The following is a 22,876-nucleotide window of genomic DNA, read 5'->3' as shown; positions in this document are numbered from 1 at the left end:
ATAGAAGGATTGGCATTGAACACATGACATACAAGGGATCATAGAAAACACTGGAAAAATGCATGAATTTTGGGAAAGTGAACAACTGGGCTATAATTCAAGTACAAATTTGGTGAAGGGCTGAATTAGAAAGGGTTTAGACAAATAGAAAATTGTTTTGAATGTCAAAAAAAGAACATTCAAATAAAGGGTATGGAGTGGGAAAGAAGCTGGGCAGGATATTAAATGATTTTGTGCACTGATATTTAAAACATATAAATTTCAAAGTGGATGGAACAAAGCTTTTAATAAATGCCAGGCACATCAAATTTTGACAGCTGTTTGCAAGCAGCTTCATCTAATTGAGTAAGGAATTAATTTAAACACATGAAGAAGGCTTGATATTTCAGTGACTAGCCTATTATAGAGTCTGTATCTATACTCCATGGACTTCAGTTTATATGCACCCTTACAGTCCTTGAAAATTCTACATCTTAAAATTAACAATGCTAGATCTTTACCAAACATTGTTGAGTAAGTTGACCAATGAGCAGAGGCTTGGATTACTTCAAAAACACAGGTTTAAATCCCACCTTAGTGACAGGCTTGTGGTAAGGATGTGTGGCATGGATACTTTTCAGCAAAGACAATTCTTGATCTGTCCCGCCAAATACTCCTCTTTGCAGATATTTTAATTGGAGCAAAACAACTTTGGATGTTTATTTACTCCACAAAGGTATGCTGTTGAAACACTGAACCCATTCAAGATTTGTGTCAAGATCCTTCTGCTGATTGGTTTCGAATATCAGTGACCCAGACACCTGATGGCCAGTAAGATCCCAGATTTGCTTTACTCACAGGAAAAAATTCCGCCCGGAATACATTTACCATCAACCAAGGCTATGTGTCGTGCATAATCTGTTTTCAGCAGCACAGATCAGGAGTAAGTGTCTCCCACACACAATGGGGAATGAAAGACTCACTCTACCACAAAGGTGATGCAGTTTACCCATAACTGTTCATAGAACAAAGATGCAAGAGTTATCCGGTTATTGCTGACAATGAATAGACTGCCATCCGCAACATTTTGGTATAGAACAGTGTCAGACCAATTAAAAATAAACAGCTCTGGGACACACAACCAGAGCATGAGACTCACAATAAATAATAAGCTTAGGGATGCATAGGTAGCCCAATTAATAACTGGCACAGGGATGCACACACAGACTGGTACCCCAATAGATAAATAACCGTGAACATACATCTATCTAAACAAAACAATTTAAATAAATAGCCTGAGAATACGCAGTTGTGAAGAACCCCACTAAATATGATATTATTAACTGTCAAGCAGATCAATTTACAATTTATGTACTCCTGCTAAATTCACCAATATAGTTGTCAGATAAATCATCTTTCATGCACATTTACTTTCATTTAAACATTTTTAACGATCCACTGGATCTAGAGAAGGATTTGTCTGCATGGTATGTACCATTCATAACTTCTGCAATAATTGTTCAGAACGTGCAGCATTGTGCTGGAGGGAAAAACCCTCCTTTCATTGTAATGAAGGTGTTCTTCTGAATAATGGTGGAACATCAATGAGTTACTCACCAAATCAAGAAATAATCAGCAAAGCACAGTCCAGTTTGTTGCAATACTCAACTGTGTACATGCAATAAACTTTGTTGGGCATTCATATGCTTGCAAGGTGTTAGTGCTTCTAATAGATAGCAAAGGGTTGTCATGCAGAATATTAAACGTTCAATTGCGTTGAGGCATTAAGCAGAATAGTAAAGTAATATCATGTGAATGACATTTTTACCATGATTGTAAAATCCTGTAACCATCTCATTGGAAAAGTTTTGACAGTGATTTATGCACGGAATGGTAATGTTAAAAATTGTTCATAGGGTGTAAATATGTTCATGCAACATATTATGTCTCAGCAATTTCAATGTTTTCATATCCTGTCATTCTAATGATCATTCATCTATCTCCATCTTAATATAATGTTTTATTTCAAGCCTATGGAACACCTTACTATGTTAATGGGAAAAGAAGACAAAATAGTCCACTGAGAAATGAGAGTGAACTTGGATTATCCTAAGTTCTGTCACCTTACCAACAGTTCCATCCCTTTCTGGAACCACTGTCCCAGCTGAAGCAGATGGTCTTCAATTCAGGCTGAAATAAAAATGTTGCATAAGTAGTTGCTTTGTCAATGACTCCATTAAGGAATATACTCTTAGTGACCAACTAATTAGGTACAGGAGTAGAAATGGATGTGGTCTTTTGCTGTTGCAATCCAACCACTTCAAAGCTTGATGTCTTGTGCTTTCAGAGATGTATTTCTTCACACTGCAATTATAAAGTGTGGTTATTTGAATTACTGTCACTTCCCTGTCAGTTTGAACCAGTCTGGCCATTCTCCTCTGGCCCCTCTCATTACAAGCTGTCTTGTAATGACACCCACTGATTTTTGTTTTTGATTTTCACACAACTCTATTAAACTCTGGACTCTAAAATGGGCGATATCACCCCCCATGGGTGGTGGGGGTTCTGAAGGTGGTGATGAAGATAAAGGGGGCAGTGGGAGGTTGCTTGTTAGCAGGACGGCAGCTGAGGGATTTCAGGCTTAATTTAAAAAATAAATTACTTATGCATTTGATCCTCAGTGTATCATAACTGATTAAAATGATCACATAATCACCTTATCTCTTGCTAACCCGCCATTCTCCAGTCTTTACTCCAAGTGCATTATAGTTGTTGAAAAGCAATGTGAAATTTCTGTATTTGGCATATCATTAGAAATCTCCACTGAAGAAATTGTGTTATTTCAGGGCCCGGTAGTGCAATATTGTCATTATCAACCGTAGTGTTAGGGAGTACCATTCCCATACTCGAATCAGTGATTAGGGTATGACATATAATGGGGTAAATTTCATAATCTGCCCTTTTGAATGGTTTTGACAGCATTTCTCCAGACCATGGCCTAACTAATATATCTCTAGTCCAATTTATGTACCTTAAGACAGAAAGTCATGTTTTGTCTGAGCTATTATGATGTCATAACTTTCCCCTTTATTGATCACAGAGCTTGCGGTTGAACTTAAGCAAAAGGTCATTGCCCGTGGTCACTAATCCTTAATGAAAATAGCAGAAGCAGACTAAATGATAAAGAAGTATAGACAGTGCAGTGTGGAGTACCTTAAATATGGATTCACACCAGCACTAGCTAACCAACAGCAGCCAAACGTATCTTTTGTGTGTAAAAAGTTTTTTTTTTCAAATGAGGCAAAGAAACCACACAAGCTCCTTGAGCATTTGAAGAGAATACACTCTGATAAAGCAAACAAGAACTTACTTTATTTGTGGTCACTTTGTGAAAACTTTCAGATACAGAAAAGACTTCAGAACATATTTGCCAGCACTTCACAACAAAACAGAAATTGCTCATTGCTATATCAGAAAACTCCATATAATTGGAGAAGAACTGATTCTGTCAGCAGTAAGGGAAGCTCTGAGTATAGTTTTGCATAAGTCACCAAACCAAATAATTAAAGTGATTCCACTCAGACTCAGCTCTGTTCAAAAATGAATAGTTAAATGTCTATAACTGTGACAGACACACTGTGCAAATACTTAGGGGAACAGAATTTGCTCTGCATTTAGATGAGTCAACTTTGCCAGGCAATGAATCTTTGCTTCTTAGTGATGTTCACTTCATAAAAGATGAAAGCAAGGTTCAAGAGTTGTTACTTGCAAATGAACTAGAAAAAAGATATGAAGGGTGAGTCAATATTTAGGGTTATTGAGTAATTTTTCAAATTGAAGGACATTCTGCTCACCAGTGTTCTGCTTATACAACAGATGGGGAACCATCAATGACAGAACATCACCGTGGGGTTATTACTTTCTTGAAACAAAAGCTGTAACTAAATTCACTGTGTAAATCACAAACATCTTTTTGGAAAAACCTAAGAGATTGGCTACTCAAATCACTAAATGCTGAGATTACGGTGGTAAATAAAATCAAGTCCCAGACTTTCAATTCTTGACTATTTTGAGAACTTTGTATTGAGAAGAATGAACAGTCTGAACGCTTGCTGTGTTCTTTGTGCACTTTTTGAAATTGTGATAAAATTCTTTGAAGACTAGAATGCTTCATTCAGTAATCAATTCAAGAATATTGGACATGACATTGCTTATTTGTGAGAATTAATCACAAAGTTTAATTAAATCAATCTTCAATTCCAAATAAATTAAACAAATCTTATCAAAGTCAAATCAGTTGTTTCCACATTTTGTCACAAGGAGGCTCTGGGAGCGAACCCAAGTGCAAGACACAGACACTGAAGTAGTCTGAACAAGACCATGTTTATTAAGAATACTAAGGAAGCCAAGGAGCAAGGACACAATATCAACCTGGATGTGAACGTAAAATAACAAACCAGAAAGCCTGGACTAGGACTTGGGACTTGAACTTGACTGAGATCTCAGGTCTTGGCAGGGACTAGGTACCTGGGTCTTGACTTGGCTTGACCGGGAACTCGGGACCCTTCTTGGACACAGGACACAGAGGCAACTTAGAGTCCACAATACTCAGTAGCTCCGATAATGGTCCAGATTTACCACACTGGCTGAGGTCACGTGTTTCTGGTAACAAGCTCCTTGTTGTGGGTTTCTGATGCCGAGCTTTGTGGAATGAATTTCTGATGCCGAGCTTCTTGATGTGGGTTTCTGACAGGGACAGTCCATCAAAGTAATAGCTGGACCCCGGAGCTATTTATCTTGTCAGTCCGAAATGTGGATCAGCTGCCTCAATAAAGACGCTCAACAGAACAAAGGGTAAAAGGAATAACTGGAATATGGAATCCGTAGACCTGAATGTGAACCGGAATGTGGACCGTGACAGTACTGTCCTCCTCTATGGGAGCCTCCTGGTGATCCAACAGGCTTACCTGGATTATCAACAACCAGGTTGTGGGGTGGGGAGTTTCAACAAGAGGGAACCCTCGATGGTGAGAGTTTAACTTCAGCGTCTGTGTCATTGGGTCCATGTTTGACTGGACCATTCTGTCACAAGGAGGCATTGGGAATGAACCCAAATGCAAGGCACAGACACTGAAGTAGTCTGAACAAGACTATGTTTATTAAGAATTCTAGGGAAGCCAAGGAGCAAAGACAAAACATCAACCTGGACGTGAACATAAAATAACAAACTGGAAAGCCAGGACTAGGACCTTGGACTTGGACTTGGACTTCACAGAGAACTCGGGTCTTGGCAGGGACTAGGTACCTGGGTCTTGACTTGGCTCTTGACTTAGCACCCAGACTTGGCTCGACCTGGAACTCAGTCTTGGCTTGACCTGGGACCTGGACTTGGCTCAACCTGGAACCTGGACTTGTCTCAACCTGGAACCTGGACTTGTCTCGACCTGGGACCTGGACTTCTCTCAGCCTGGGACCTGGACTTGGCTCAACCTGGGACCTGGACTTGTCTTGACCTGGGACCTGGACTTGTCTCAACCTGGGACCCGGACATGGCTTAACCAGGAACTCGGACTCAAGGTCAGACTCAGACTTGAGTAGACTCGGACCCTTCTTGGACACAGGACACAGGGCCAGGATCCTTCTTGGACACAGGACACAGGGCCGGGACCCTTCTTGGACACAGAACACAGGGTTGGGACTCTTCTTGGACACAGGACACAGGGCCGGGACCCTTCTTGGACACAGGACACAGGGCCGGGACCCTTCTTGGACACAGGACACAGGGCCGGGACCCTTCTTGGACACAGAACACAGGGTTGGGACTCTTCTTGGACACAGAACACAGGGTTGGGACTCTTCCTGGACACAGTACACAGGGCCGGGACCCTTCTTGGACACAGGACACAGGGCCGGGACCCTTCTTGGACACAGAACACAGGGCCGGGACCCTTCTTGGACACAGAACACAGGGTTGGGACTCTTCTTGGACACAGGACGCAGGGCCGGGACCCTTCTTGGACACAGGACACAGGGCCGGGACCCTTCTTGGACACAGGACACAGGGCCGGGACCCTTCTTGGACACAGAACACAGGGTTGGGACTCTTCTTGGACACAGGACACAGGGCCGGGACCCTTCTTGGACACAGGACACAGGGCCGGGACCCTTCTTGGACACAGAACACAGGGTTGGGACTCTTCTTGGACACAGAACACAGGGTTGGGACTCTTCCTGGACACAGGACACAGAGCCGGGACCCTTCTTGGACACAGAACACAGGGTTGGGACTCTTCCTGGACACAGGACACAGGGCCGGGACTCTTCTTGGACACAGGGCCGGATAACTGTGGTAGGGTTTGAATGCAATAACATCCAACAAATTTAAATCTTGTGACTTAGGGGACATCAGAATGTCATTCAATGTTTTCTATGCTTACCATCACCACCAGAACAGGGAGAAATCATTGCACACTCCCATGTCTCCGGATGATCCTTTGGCCTCAGTACCTGAAGATGATGTGCAGGCTGCCTTCAAGAGAGTGAATCCAAGGAAAGCATGCAGTCCAGACGGAGAACCTGGCCAACTGAAGACCTGTGCTGACCAATTGGCTGGTGTATTTTAGTTGGCTCTTCACACAATCCTGGAAAAACTGGACAGCAAAAAATGCATACATTAGAATGGTCTTCATCAATTACAGCTTGGTATTTAACACCATCATCCCCTCTAAACTATTCAATAAACTCCAAGACCTTGGCCTCAATACCCACTTGTGCAATTTGTTTCCTGGATTTCCTCACTTGTAGAGCTCAGTCAGTTTGGATTGGCTAAAGCATCTTCTCCACAACCTCCATCAGCCCAGGAGCACCACAGGGATGTGTACTTAGCCCCCTGCTCTACTTGCTTTATACCTATAACTGCGTGGATCAGTACACCTCCAAAACTATATTCAAGTTTGCTGATGACGGCACTGTTGTGGGCTGAATCAAAGGTGATGATGAATCAGCATACAGGAGGGAGATTGAAAAGTTGGCTGAGTGGTGGAATGACTTGCCAGGAATGGTGGTGGAGGCCAATTCCTCCAAATTGGAGGGCATAGGTACAAAATTAAGGGAGGGAAGTTTAGGGGAGACATCAGGGGTAAGTTTTTTACACAGAGGATTGTGAGTGCCTGGAATGACTTGCCAGGAATGGTGGTGGAGGCTAAAACATTAGGGGTATTTAAGAGCCTCTTGGACAGGCACATGGATGAAAGAAAAATGGAGGGTTATGGGGTAGTGTGGGTTTAGTACTTTTTTTTTTAAGGATTATATAGGTCGGCACAACATGGAGGCCTGAAGGGCCTGTACTGTGCCATAGTGTTCTATGGTTCTATGGTTCTAATATTTCATATTCTGCTTGAATAGCTTATAGCCCAACGGTAAAAATATCTTTTTCTCTGTCTCAAGTAGCCCACAGATCCAGTGCTCTCCTGCTCATGCATACTCATCTGCCCACCTAATCTTCTTCTTCCTAGATTCACCTCTTCTTTTCAGAGGCAAGAAAATAATGTCATTTAAAGATAAAGATACCATTAACATTGCAACTAAACCTTCCTTATAGATCAATGAACACATAGATGGTATCTAAGTATGAAATGGTATGGTTTTGATGACATAGATTCTAGAAAAGAAGCTGATTTAGGTAAAAAAAAAACAAGTGCTTCAGCGTAAAATATTTACACTGAGTAAACTTTCATTGCAAACATTGCAGATGCAGAAATCAGATATAACTGAAAATGCTGGCCTTAAAAAGAAGATTTTGGAGAAATTCAGCGGTCAAGCAGCATTTGTGGAGGCAGAAGTTGTAAGTCAATGTTTCGGGTCGAGAACCAGCATTGCAATTGTGAGAAGACAGGTTAGCTCGAATATTGGTATATACTGTAGCGATACAAGGGGAGTTGAATAGAGGCAGGTAGGTCTTAGGTTGGAGACCCTTCTTCAGAACTGGGTAGGGGAGAAATTGCCATTAAGCTGCAGAGAAGCATGGGGATGGGGGACGTCTCTGAGAGATTAAAAATATGGGGAACCATGGGGAAAAGCAAAAAAAAAAAAATGGTCCATGAGTGAATGGGAGCAGATAAAGAGTGAAATAATAAACAAAGGACATAGCCAAAAGATTGTAGAAATTACTAAATACAGAGCAGGAAGACATGCCTGAGCATTAGGTTGAGCATGTCCTCTGTTCCCTGAGGGAGAGAAAAAAGGGAAAAAGGAAAAATAAACAAAGCAAATAAATTAAACCAATAACAGAGACATATGGCTGATATAAACAGAAATCAAGTTACCTGAAGTTGTAGAATTTGTTATTAAGGCCACAAGCCTGCACCTTGCCCAGATAGAAGATGGCATGCTGTTGTTCAAGTTTGTGTTTAGTCTCACTGTAACAGTGCAGGAGGCCATAGACTGTGCAGGGAATCTGAACTAAATAAAGGTTCTTCGTAAAGCTGTCAGCCATTTTGTGCTTGCTTTCTGGCTAATGTTGTGATATTGAAAGACAGAAAGACTGTGATAATGTTAGGATTTGCTGGAAAGTAGTGCTGGATAAGACATTGAAAGCTGAAACACAATATGCCACTTTTTTACAAGTGATCAACATTGCACGTCTCTTTTCATAGGTATGGATTACTCAGTTTCTAAACATCGACAATCTACTTATGTATCATTGAACATCCAGACAACAGTCCCAGTTCAAAGTAAATTTAATGTCAACATATACAATCCTAAGATTCATTTTCTTGCATACATTCACAGTAGAACAAAAAAAATCAATGTAGGAACTACACATAAACAAAGACTGATAAGCAACCAATGCAAAAAACGAACTGTGAAAAATACAATACATACATATTTATTCACTCACCCCTATATACTACCTATATACTACATATACATACTGTATATATCGTATGCAGGAGTGATTGAATGAATAAATTGGTAAATAAATAAATGGATAGATAGATAGATAGATAGATAGATAGATAGATAGATAGATAGATAGATAGATAGATAGATAGATAGATAGACAGATAATTCTGAGAACATGAATTGCGGAGTCCTTGAAAGTGAGTCCATAGGTTGAATTCAGTGTGTTGAGTAGAGTGAAGTTATCCATGCTAATTCAAGAACCTGATGGTTGAGGGGTATAACAACTCCTGACCCTGGTGGTGTGGAACCTGAGGGTCCTGTATCTCCTTCCTGATGACAGCAGCGTGAAGCAAGCATGGCCTGGGTGGTGAGGGTCTTTGATTATGGCTGCTGCTTTCTTATAGCAATGCTCCTGTAGATATGCTCAGTGGTAGGGAGGACTTTTCTGGTAATGCACTGGATTGTATCCACTTTTTGTAGGCTTCTCTATTCTTGGGATTTACTGCTTCTTTACCAAGCCATGGTGCAGTCAGAATACTCTGCACTGTATATCCATAGAAGTTACTAACACTATGAACTTTTCATATTCATGAAGTGATTCCATAAAATATGCCTCACCAGCAATTTGAAAAGTGCAATTAGGAGTGATAATAAATTCTGTTTGGGAAAGGATATCCATAACACATATATTAATGAGTTTACACATCTGATAATGATTATTTTTTATTGACCTTTATTGCTAATAAGATAAGGTTCCCAGTAGAAATAGAAGGCAAAACTTAATAGTACATTCAGAATTGGGAGAACACCAAAGGCCTTTGATAAAACATTTCAAATATAGATCAGATCCACCTGATGTGTAAAGAAGTATTTCTCCCAAGTTACCTACATCAGAGATCAACAAGTAAGGGAACAAAGATTTTTTGTTTAAAGGAATAATTAAGTTGCAGATAATGAAGACAATCAAACAAGCGAAAGCTATAAACCTACAATATGTATATATTAATTTCCAAGTATATTCATTTTCAAGGATTAGTCACTTCTCTTGACTCCTAGCTGTCTATAATTAAGCAAACCTACCAGAAAATTAAGAAGGATATATACTTTGGACGCAAGTGGGAATTATCACCTTGTTCACAAAGAAATCGTCAAATTTAATCACAAAATAAACTACACTTACTATTCAGCATGTACTGTTGATGAGGCTTAATATAGTTCTAAACAGCAAGTGTAAGGACTCAAGAGGACAACTCTATAACAACTTTGAAGGAATTTCAAATTCTGTGCTAAAACAAAGAGGGCAGGGTTTGTAGAGAGTAAATAATACTTGGTAGATTCAGAGCCAACTATATCCTTATATGGACAGCAGGAAACCCTCAACCCCTCAGGTGTTTTGCCAGCTCTTTGGTAGATTACCCAGAAAGCTCTGCTCCTCACCTGCCAGATCATAGAACCATAAAACATAGAACAATTGAGTCTTCTCTGACATTCCATCATTTCTGATTTATTATGCTTCTCAATCCCATTCTCTTGCCTTCTCCCCATAACCTCTAATGCCCTTACCAAACAAAAAAAGAATCTATCAACCTCTGCTTCAAATATATCCAAAAGCTTTAATCTCCACAGGTGTTTGTAACAATAAATTCCACAGATTCACCATGCTCTGGTTTACAGGATGAAGAGGTCAATACTCCCCAATGCCATTAGGCTTTACAATTCAACCACCAGGAGTATGATATGTTAAAGTGCCGGGGTTGATTGTATTTAATGTATCTAAGTAAACTACTTCAGAACTTTTTAAAAGCTATTATTAATGCTTTTTGAGAGAGTGACTTAGATGCATATCATATTTTTACTGAGTAATTTTATGTAATTAGTTTTGCTAAAACAAGTGTATGGGACATTGGAAAAAATGTTGAATTTCCCCATGGGGATGAATAAAGTATCTATCTATCTATCTATCTAAGAAATTCCTCCTTATCTCTATTCTAAGGGGACATCTCCTCTAATCTGAATCTGCAAACACTGGTCCTTAACTCCACCACTGTACGAAACAGCGTCCCCTCTTCAATTCTGTCTAGCCTTTCGATATTCGATAGGGCTCAATGAGATTCCCACTCATTCTACTAAATTCCAGCAAGTACAGGTTCTTAGCCATCAAACACTCCTCATTTGTTAAACTTTTCATCCCAGGAATCATTCTCATGAAACTGCTCTGGACCCTCTCCAATATCGGCACATCTTTTCTAAGATAAGGGCCCTAAAACTCCTCAAAATCCTCCATGTGTGGTCTGACCAATGTCTTATAAAGCCTCGGTATTGCATCCTTGCTTTTATATTCTAGTCCACTTGAAATTAATGCTAACATTGTATTTGTCTTCCTTACTATCAATTCAACCTGCAAATTAACCTTCAGGGAATACTACACATGGACTCCCAAGTCCCTTGGCACCTCTCATTTCTGAATTTTCTCCCCATTTGGAAAATTGCCTATTCTTTTTTTCCTTCTACCAATATCCATGACCATTCATTTCCCTGCACTACTGTATATTCCATCTATCACCTCTTTGCCTTTTTTAGTAATCTGTCCTTCTGCAGAATTCCTGCTTTCTCAACACTACCTACCCCTCCATCTATCACCCTATCGTCCGCAAACCTAGCCACAATTCATCAATTTCATCATTCAAATCATTGACATAGAACATGAAAAGAAGTGGTTCCATACTCACCCCTGCAGAACACTCCTTGCCACTGGCAGTCAACCAGAAAAAGAAAACCCCTATTCCCAATCCTTCCCTCCTGCCGGTCAGCCAATGTTCTATCCATGCTAATATCGTAACTTCTTTCATGTGTGCCACTTTTTCAGAGGTCTTCTGGAAATCTATGTATACGACATCCACTGACTCACCTTTGTCTACGCTGCCTGTTACCTCCTCGCAGAATTGCAACAGATCTCTCAGGCAAGATTATTCCTTAATGAAATCATGCCTTGAATTAATAATCTCTATTATCAAATTAGCTAACTCTTTAGTTCACACATGAACATACTGTATGCATGTATATTCATACAAGTATTTGTATGCAATAGATCCAGAGATTATAATCAATAAAATCAACTAGTTTGCCATGTATATATTCAAACATGAGAACTAATACATCCCCTTATCAGGAGTTTTCATACTTGGATATTGGTGTTGACTGGAGCAACCAATTTAATTATATTGATTTTACTATGAAGTTTTATTTCAATCGCAACAAGTTGCCACTTTCTAATCTACTACCTGAAATTCTGCAGAACTACAAACATTCATTTTGGATATATTCTTCACAAGGCAATAATTGTATGGCCATATGAGAAAGAACAGGACACTGTAGGTAATTCAATAATTCTTTCAAAGAACTGGCCTAGGTAATACGGGTTGAATAAACATTTCCTGTTCCAATACTTCTAGTTTCACAAACAGTCTCCATGTGTACTGGCTAGGTTTGTATCTCTTGACACTTTGAACAAGACAGTTTATCTTGTAGTCTATCTGTTCATATAATAGAAGATGTCAATAAGAATTGAAACGTAAACTACAAATCCCTGATCAAGCAGGAAACCACAGGGACATACAACAGAGGTTAGAAGGTCAATTCTGTTGTGGAACAGAGCACTTTCTGACCTGCTCTCTTGCTGAGTTTGCTTGCTTCTCAGAAAAAAAAGGAGGGTCACCACAAATGTACTTTCCCCAACAAAGAAACAAAATCAATGCCAGATTAATCTTGAAGCTCAGTGCTCAATTCTTTTTGCAATGTGGCTGGGTTGTTCTGAAGAGGAATGCAATCACAAGATCCCAAGAAATTGCTGAGGCATTAAGGTGAAGGATTTAACATTTACCATCTCTGCCAAAATGCTGTTTAGTACATCTGCTCCATTAATACAGTGAGTTTGGTTAATAAATAGGCTGATGAAATCCATCAGGAAAAATATTTATTGGCTTCTGCAAGGGTTTCCAATTCCTTAACTGGAAATCATTTTAAATTTAATGAGACAAGTACAGAGCTATACATAAAGTGTTACGATATGCACCCAACCAGACCTGCTTCCGGAGATTAGACACTCTCAATCTCCGGAATACAGATAGTTGGCACCGTTAGGTGTGCATCGTAACATTAGGGCCATCATAATGATTTGTAAAGATTCAGGCTGCCCTGCTAATTGGCAGCTATGCTTTGGCACAAGGATTTTAATATTTAAAGAACATCTGAACTGTGGTTCAGTGCTCAATCATCAGCTCTGCTTGGATTATTGCCTAGCATCTAGTTCAGAACTCCGTTCTCATTTCACTCTCATTTTGTGTTTCACTTCTAGTCTCAGATACGCTAGCACTTGGGTTCGAGCTATCCTCACCTAGGTCTCTCATCACACATAAAGATTTACAGTGAATGACCATCCCAGCTCTGGACAACAATTGGCAAAGGTATCAGCCAACATTACCTGTAAAAGGTTTTTAGACATACAATCAAATAAAGACTCGGAAAATTAGTGTCTGTAAGGTATTTTGATGTGCTGAGAGAACAAGAAGACACCAATTTTGATCCCTGTGAACCTTTATCCAACTCCTTCTGTCAACTGCTATGCAGGTTGACTCTGTGGTTAAGAAGGTATACGGAGCATTGTCCTTCATCAATCGTCGAATTAAGTTTAAGAGCCGAGAGGTAATGTTGCAGCTATATATGGCCCTGGTCAGACCCCACTTGGAGTACTATGCTCAATTCTGGTCGCCTCACTACAGAAAGGACATAGAAACCATAGAAAGGGTGCAAAGCAGATTTACAAGGATGTTGCCTGGATTGGGGAGCATGCCTTATAAGAATAGGTTGAGTGAACTTGGCCTTTTCTCCTTGGAGCGTCGGAGGATGAGAGGTGACCTGACAGAGGTGTACAAGATAATGAGAGGCATTGATTGTGTGGATAGTCAGAGGCTTTTCCCCAGGGCTGAAATGGCTATCATGAGAGGACACAGTTTTAAGGTTCTTGGAAGTAGGTACAGAGGAGATGTCAGGGGTAAGTTTTTACGCAGAGAGTGGTGAGTGTGTAGAATGGGCTGCCAGCGGCGGTGGTGGAGGTGGAAACGATAGGGTCTTTTAAGTATTACGTACCCTTGGGTATCTTGTACTTGTCACGTGACAGTGGTGTTGAAGTTATACTGGACCTAAGGTAATGGTCTTGTGATGGTGGAGTGACGTCATTGTCCCACCAGTAGAGGTCATGTGACAGTTTTTTTCAACAGGGTATAAAAGGAGGACCCCTCCCTGTGAGGAGGGGCAGTTCATGGCTGGATTTGCTATTTTGACTCCATTCTACTGTGTGGTCCAATATTATGACACAGTTTTGTTGAAAGGTGGAGTTTTATTTTCTGCCTAAAGTTTAAAAGATCATTGCCGGCAGTTTTGTTACAATATTGCCAATGAAAAATCAGTGGAGAGTGAAGATCGGAGTTCGGGAGCTAAAAGATCGAGGAAAGTCGATTTTGACTGTGAAACAGGTTGGACCTTGTTTAATCCTCATTCGGAAGGAATTTGTTGGCTGTGCCCTTGTTAGCCTCTGCGATAAGAGCAGAAAGTGTTTGGTGCACAGTTTCGTCAAGGAAAGGTCAGTGCCTTTAAGCCTTTTCATTTTCATCTTCGTAAATTCTCCGGGAAAAGTATAGTTCGACTGGGAACCGCAACAACACGACGTGAAAGAGAATTTAAATCATCTAAAAAAAGTCTCTCCTTTAATGGACTGTAAGCATTTTGAACTTTCGCAGTACTACTTTGAAGAACTGTTTTTGCAACATCGCTTTAAGAATGTTTTCGCTTTCTCCCTTTAAGAACTGTTTAAGCTGCCGCACAGCAGCTGATTTCCGGTTGTGTTAGTCATTTGTTTACTTTTGGGGGTTTGTTTTTCAGTGTTTAATAAACGTTTTGTTTGTTATAAAAACCCTGCCTCACTTATAGATTTATTGCTGCTGAATCCGTAACATAAATATGGGGGCTCATCCGGGATCAACCATTTTTGAGTTTAAATGCTTGTTAAATTTTGAATCAGTGTTTTGAAAAAGGGGAATACTCGATTCTTTTGTTTGATTGGCTTGTGAGTGGTATTCGGCAACAATGAATATTGATGAGTTTCTGGCTTCGCCAGACACGGAGTTATTAGCTAAGGCGAAAAAAAATGAGATGTCTGAGATAGCTAGTAGATTGGAACTTAAAGGTATTTCGAGGTCTACATCAAAGGCTCTAATACAGAGGAAAATCGTGTCACACTAGGTAGATTCAGGTGATTTTGATTAATTGATTTTAGAGTTGTTTCCAATAAGTAATCTAGAGATGCAGTTGCAAATTGAACAAATGAAGTTGGAACAAAGTAAAGCAGAATTGGAGCATTGTAGGTTAGAAACTGAACATAAAAAGAGGGAATTTGAATATGTGATGGTGGAACTAAGGTCTGGGAATCAGTCTCCTAGTTCTAGAAAACTGTTTGTTGTTAGTCCAGAAATTAAATTGGCCCCTCCATTTAGTGAAACAGAAGTGGAAAGATATTTCCAACATTTCGAAACAATTGCTCAGATTTCAGAGTGGTCGAAAGATAAATGGTCAGTGTTGTTACAGAGTGTAATTAAAGGCAAAGCAGCAAGTTTATACAGCTTTAACTGCTGTGCAAGCACTTGATTATGATATTGTGAAACAGCAGATTTTGAAGGCATATCAATTGGTCCCAGAAGCATATAGAGAAAGATTCAGAAGTTTGAAGAAGTCTGTGGAAAAAACTTATATGGAATTTGCCAATGATAAAGCTGTGTGTTTTGAGAGATGGGTTTCCTCTAAAAATGTAAATGGGGACTATAATAAATTGAAAGAGCTGATTTTAATGGAGGAATTTGAAAGAAGCATCCCTGTTGAAGTAAGGACCTACTTAAATGAGAGGGATACTGATACGTTGCAGGACTCTGCTAGATTAGACGATGAGTATGCTTTAATCCATAAGAATAAATTTCCTCAGGGCAGAATTTTTAAGAGGAAAAAGACTCAAGGTAAACCAGATATTAAATCAGAAGTTAATGAGAAAGGTAAGGAGGAAGGAAAACCTGTGAAGGAAAGACAGTTTGGTCTTATTTGTAACTATTGTAAGAAACCTGGCCATGTAATAGCAAACTGTTTCCGATTGAAAAAGAAAGAGAAGGAAGCAGTTCCAGATGCTTGTGTGCAACATACTGAAACACCTGTAAAATTACAGGGTTCGATAAACACAAATGAGGTTTTGTTAGAGTCTGACCAAGTTAAAAAGGGATATGATCATTTTATAACCAAAAGGTTTGTATCCTTGAAAGAAGGATCTACTCCAGTGCCAATAAAAATCCTTAGGGATACTGGAGCTTCTCAATCACTGATGTTAGACAGTGTATTGAAGTTTAATGAAGAGTCTGATACTGGTGAGGTAAATTATATACGAGGTGTTGGGAGTGCCTTTATGCCTGTATATTTGGATAAAGTAAGTTTAGAGTCAGCGTTAGTTACAGGACTTGTTAAAGTAGGATTACAGCCTAGCTTACCTGTGAAGGATATTTCTTTATTGTTAGGTAATGACTTGGCAGGTGGACAAGTTTTTCCTGAAGTGCATTTGACAATGGAGTCAGAGGAACCACAGATGAATTCTAACACAGATTCTTCCTGTGTTGTAACTAGAGCTATGGCTAATAAGATTGATGCGCAGACTGAGGTTGTTACTCATGACCGTTCAACTCAGGATTCGAGTTTTGAGGATGTGTCAGAGACTTTTTTACCTTCATTGTTTGAACAAGATTCTTGGAGTAAGTCTGACTATGAAGATTTATCTTTGTCTCAGAAAGAGATGATAGCAGAGCAGAGTAGGGACCCTGAGATTATAAAATTAAGAGAACAAGCTGTACCAGATAGTGAAATTGAGAAGGTGCCTGTAGGATATTACTTTGAAAAAGGAGTGTTGATGAGGAAGTGGAGATCGCCTACAATTCCTGCAAGTGATGAATGGAATATTGTTTACCAGGTAGTTGTCCCCAAAGTTTATCGAAATGAGATTTTGACTTTAGTTCAAAGTGTGCCCTTAGGTGGACATCAAGGGGTAAGGAAAACTGTGGACAAGATTTTAAAACATTTTTACTGGCCTGGTCTAAGAAAAGATGAGGCAATGTTTTGTAGAACGTGCCATACTTGTCAAATTGTAGGTAAACCAAATCAAGTTACACCAGTGGCTCCATTACAACCTATTCCAGCATTTGGTGAACCGTTTTCTAAAGTTATTATAGATTGTGTAGGTCCATTATCAAAGACAAAAACTGGTTATCAGTACTTGTTGACTATTAAGTGCACTTCATCTAGGTTTCCAGGGACAGTACCACTTAGGAATATAACAGCTAAAACTGTGACAAAGGCTCTTATAAAATTCTTTACTTATTTTGGATTACCTAAGGAAATACAATCTGATCAAGGCAGCAATTTTATGTCTGGATTGTTTCAACAGATAGTTTATAAATTGGGAGCTAAGCAAATCACTTCATCTGCATACCATCCGGAATCACAAGGTGCCTTGGAGAGGTTTCATTCTACCCTCAAGAATATGATTAGGAAATATTGTGTGGAAATTCAAATTGATTGGGATGAAGGTATAAACTTACTTTTATTTGCAGTAAGGGAAGCGGTACAAGAATCCTTAGGTTTCAGTCCATTTGAACTTGTGTTTGGACATAGAGTTAGAGTACCTTTAGCTTTATTAAAAGAACAGTGGATTAGTAAGGAAGTGCCCACTAATTTGTTGGACTATGTTTTGAAATTTAAGGACAGGTTACATAAAGCTTGTAGCGTAACCAAAGAAAATTTAAAATTGGCTCAGGAGAAAATGAAAACCTGGTACGATAAAGAAGCTTGGATGAGGATGTTTAAGCCTGGAGATAAGGTGCTGGTTCTCTTCCCAGTGCAAACGAATCATTTACAAGCTAGATTGCATGGTCCTTATGAAATTGTGTCTAAAATCAATTATGTGGATTACATGATAAAAACTCCAGATCGTAGAAGGCCAACACAACTTTGCCATATAGATATGATAAAGCCATATTATGAGAAACAATCTGCTACTGTGACTGTTGCGGTTAATGATAATGAGTTTGATCTATCTAGGAACATGATAGATGATTCATCTGAATTTCATTCTAAATCCAACATTGTTTCTGTCAGGTTACCAAACTCAACCATTCTGGAAAATATTTATGAGAAATTAGCACATTTACGGCCAGAGCAGAAACAGCAGATGAAGCAATTCATTTTCAAATATAAGGATTTGTTTCCAGACATTCCGAGAAGGACTACTATAGCTTCACATGATGTAGATGTTGGAGATGCCAAACCCATTAAACAACATCCATATAGGATGAACATAGAAAAATGTGAACTTGCTGAGAAAGAAATTAAATATATGTTAGAGAATAATATTATTAGACTTTCAAACTCAAATTGGAGTTCACCTTGTGTTATGGTGCCAACACCAGACAATAGTATTAGGTTTTGTATGGACTATAGGAAGGTGAATGCTGTAATGAAAACAGATGCATATCCAATTCCTAGAGTAGATGATTGTGTAGATTAAGTTGGAAAAGCAAAGTTCCTTACAAAGATTGATTTATTGAAAGGGTATTGGTGTGTTCCACTAATGGATAGAGGTAGAGAGATTTCTGCATTTGCAACTCCATCTGGGCTATATGAATATAATGTTCTTCCATTTGGGATGAAGAATGCCCCAGGTACTTTCCAGAGGATGATTAACTCTGTGATTCAGGGATTGATTGCTTATATTGATGATTTAGTGACAGGAAATTATACTTGGGAAGAACACATTATTGCAGTGGAGAAATTGTTTGAAAGGCTTTCAAAAGCTAACTTAACTATTAATTTAGCTAAAAGTGAATTTGGACATGCCACTGTGACTTACCTTGTTTATGTTGTGGGTCAAGGTAAGGTAGCTCCTGTTCAGGCAAACGTTTGGGCAATTTTAGAGATTCCCACTCCAACAGGAAAAAAAAACTCTCATGAGATTTTTGGGAATGATAGGATATTATCGAAAATTTTGTAAGAGTTTTGCTAATGTTGCCCTTCCATTAACTAACTTCTTGAAGAAGAATGAGAAGTTTGTGTGGACAGTGCCTTGTCAAGAAGCATTTGAGAAATTGAAAACTATGATATGTCAACAACCTGTGCTCAAGGCACCTGACTTTGAAAAACCTTTTTCATTAGCTGTAGATGCTAGTGATGAGGCTGCAGGAGCAGTATTAATGCAAAGGAATGAGGGTGATGAGGTTGATCATCCAGTAGCTTACTTTTCTAAGAAATTTAATAAGCATCAAAGAAACTATTCGACAATAGAGAAGGAATTGTTATCTCTTGTTTTAGCTTTAGAACATTTTGACGTATATGTTGTTGCAACTCAAAAACCACTTATCGTTTACACTGATCATTATCTGCTAGTGTTTCTGAGTAAGATGAAAAACAAAAACAGAAAGTTATGAAATTGAAATTTAATGTTACAAGAGTACAATATTGTGACCGCTCATATTAAAGGTAAAGATAATGTGATTGCAGATTATCTATCTCGATGTGGAATGTACAATGTAATTTTTTTTATGGAGTGATTTTTTTTAACATTTGTAACACTCCTACTGTATTGTAAGTTGTAAGATGCTATATGATAATACTATGTATACTGTTATAAAATTTATACATCTGTTGTTTTTTCTTGTAAATAATTGTTAAAATTTTGTTCTTAACAGACCAAAATTTTTTTTGGCGGGAGGTGTTATGTACCTGTGGGTATCTTGTACTTGTCACGTGACAGTGGTGTTGAGGTTATACTGGACCTAAGGTAATGGTCTTGTGATGGTGGAGTGACGTCATTTTCCCTCCAGTAGAGGTCATGTGACAGTTTTTTTTTCAACAGGGTATAAGAGGAGGACCCCTACCTGTGAGGAGGGGCAGTTTGTGGCTGGATTTGCCATTTTGACTCCATTCTACTGTGTGGTCCAATATTATGACGCAGATTCGTTGAAAGGTGGAGTTTTATTTTCTGCCTGAAGTGTAAAAGATCATTGCCGGCAGTTTTGTTACAATATTGCCAATGAAAAATCAGTGGAGAGTGAAGATTGGAGTTCGGGAGCTAAAAGATCAAGGAAAGTCGATTTTGACTGTGAAACAGGTTTGACCTTGTTTAATCCTCATTTGGAAGGAATTCGTTGGCTGTGCCCTTGTTAGCCCCTGCAATAAGAGCAGAAAGTGTTTGGTGCACAGTTTCGTCAAGGAAAGGTCAGTGCCTTTAAGCCGTTTCATTTTCATCTTCGTAAATTCTCCGGGAAAAGTATAGTTCAACTGGGAACCGCAACAACACGACGTGAAAGAGAATTTAAATCGTCTAAAAAAAGTCTCTCCTTTAATGGACTGTAAGCATTTTGAACTTTCGCAGTACTACTTTGAAGAACTGTTTTTGCAACATCACTTTAAGAACTGTTTTTTTTCTCCCTTTAAGAACTGTTTAAGCTGCCGCACAGCAGCTGATTTCCGGTTGAGTTAGTCATTTGTTTACTTTTGGGGGTTTGTTTTTCAGTGTTTAATAAATGTTTTATTTGTTATAAAAAAAAACCCTGCCTTACTTATATATTTATTGTTGCTGAATCCATAACATAAGAGCCTCCTGGATGGCTACATGGAGCTTAGAAAAATAGAGGGCTATGGGTAAGCCTAGGTAGTTCTAAGTTAAGGACATGTTCAGCACAGCTTTGTGGGCCGAAAGGCCTATATTGTGCTGTAGGTTTTCTGTGTTTCTATGTTTCTAACTAATCAAAAAATCTCTTACACACTGGATTTTTCTTCTTCTGTACCCATGTATCAGTTATATTTCAACTTTCTGAAGACAATGTAAAATACCTGTAAATTATTCATTGAAGGGTGACAGATCCACTAATACATTTACTTTATTAATGACACACATGTCAAAGCCTATGCAGTGTTGTACATCACTTGTCTATTTATATTTGCAAGGGTCCTATACTACACAGGAACATTAATTAAAATCTAGATACTCATTCTTTCTGACTTACTTCATTGAATCAGAGACCCCAGAAAGAGACTGAATAGCCTCCTGTATTCCCATAATTTGCTTTAGTTTTCAGTTCCCTTTCATAGATTATGACCTAATCTACTTTCATCAATCTCTCATTCCAGGTCATGACAATATGCTGTATTTAAAAAATCTTCTCACTGCCAAACAAGAGAAAATCTGCAGATGCTGGAAATCCAAGCAACACACAAAAATGCTGGAGGATCTCAACAGACCAGGCAGCATCTGTGGAAAAAAATACAATTGACCTTTCAGCATACACACCCTTCAGCAGGACTGCATCGGATTTTTATTGCCATTGTTGTTAAAGTGGTATTCTATGGTCATTAAATCTCTTATTAAATATCTTACCAAAAGAAAGAATTTATTGGTATTTACTCTACTAAATCTCTTCTACTATATATCCCTTCGATTATCTGCTCCATGAAGGGTAATCCCACTTTTCCAGTTTCTTCACTTAAAGTTGAAATCTACGCCCCTGATAGATGTCTTGTTATTAAATTTCTCTGCCATACCCTCCAAAGCATAATGCCCAGAACTAGATGCAGACGCATATCAGTGATTTATAAAGGCTCACCTGCATGTCCTCAAAATGCAAGGCCAAACCCTCCATGGTGGTTTTCACAACTTTAGAAAACTCGTGCAATGAAATCCACCAGATGTTTTTTAATCTCAGATCTCAGTCAACACAGTGATCATTAATCTTTTATATTCCTGTAGGTTAATCCTCAAACACTGGCACTAAAACAGTCACATTCCACTGCCAAAATTTGATTTTGTTGAAAGTAAAAGAATGAATCATTGAGTTAGACTACCTGACGTGACTGTAGAGCATGCTTAGTATTACCAACCATCTTTGACAAGTGTCTCTGATCTTGTTTGTCTTTCTGAATTCACTTTTCTCTGTGTTAAATTTCACCTCTGCATATCATGAGTCAATGTTTTCCTGTAATCTTGGTCAGCTGGTATTTTTCTGAGTTTATGCATTCTGCATATTTTAAAATCATGCCTAGGCTTAGTCAAGCTGTCCCTTAGTCAAATACAACAAGAAAATAAGAGGTTTGTAAAATAGTCATTTAGTATTATTCCCTGCTCCCTGTTCCATGACACATGATTTTTCACTTTGTAACCCAATGTTTCTTTAAACATACATCCAAACAATATTAATCAATCTCTACAGTTTTCTTTGTTCTTTCCTTCCTTCAGCCTAAAGTACCTTTGCATATTCTTCACTCATCTAGTTCCTCTTTGCCTCATCACCTTTTAGTTAAAATTTCCGTTACATTTTTATACATTTTTTTCTCCAGCTCCATTATATTCTGTTTTGTTTCTATGTTGGTATGGTCATGATATTCAGAATCAGATCAGGTTTAATATCACTGGCATATGTCATGAGACTTTTTAACTCTGTGGCAGCAGTACAATGCAAAAAAGCTGATTTACAGTAAGTATATATATGTATATTAAATAGTTAAATTAGATAAGTGGTGCAAAAACAGATTTTTTTTTAAAGTAGTGAGATAGTGTTCATGGGTTCAATGTCCGTCTAGGAATCAGATGGCAGAGGGGAAGAAGCTGTTTTGAAGCATTGAGTGTGTGCTTTCAAGCTTCTGTACCTCCTACCTGATGCTAACAATCAGAAGAGGGCATGTTCTGGGTGGTTGTGTCCTTAATGATGGATGGCGCCTTTCTGAGGCCCTGCTCCTTGAAGATGACTTGGATACTACGGAGGCTAGTACCCATGATAGAGCTGACTATTATTACAACTCTCTGCAGCTTGTTACGATCCTGTGCAGCAGCCCACCCCCACACCGCACCCCCCCCCCATAC

At 39.0% G+C, this 22,876-nt stretch overlaps 1 long non-coding RNA gene across 1 annotated transcript in view; it reads right to left on the bottom strand.

Annotated features, from left to right (window-relative positions):
• Positions 1-3,365: 3,365 nt before the first annotated feature.
• Positions 3,366-22,876, bottom strand: part of LOC140728728 (uncharacterized) — a 116,724-nt gene continuing 97,213 nt past the window's right edge. The window contains exons 2-3 of the long non-coding RNA XR_012099172.1: positions 6,417-6,629; positions 3,366-3,755 (exon numbers count right to left, since the gene is read on the bottom strand). This is a non-coding gene — a long non-coding RNA (uncharacterized lncRNA). The remainder of the gene's footprint in view (positions 3,756-6,416; positions 6,630-22,876) is intronic.

This window comes from Hemitrygon akajei, chromosome 6, assembly GCF_048418815.1.
Source record: "Hemitrygon akajei chromosome 6, sHemAka1.3, whole genome shotgun sequence".
In the NCBI taxonomy this organism is placed as follows: Eukaryota; Metazoa; Chordata; class Chondrichthyes; order Myliobatiformes; family Dasyatidae; genus Hemitrygon; species Hemitrygon akajei.
Note: the sequence above shows the minus strand (reverse complement) of the source record. Positions and strands in the feature narration are given on the sequence as shown.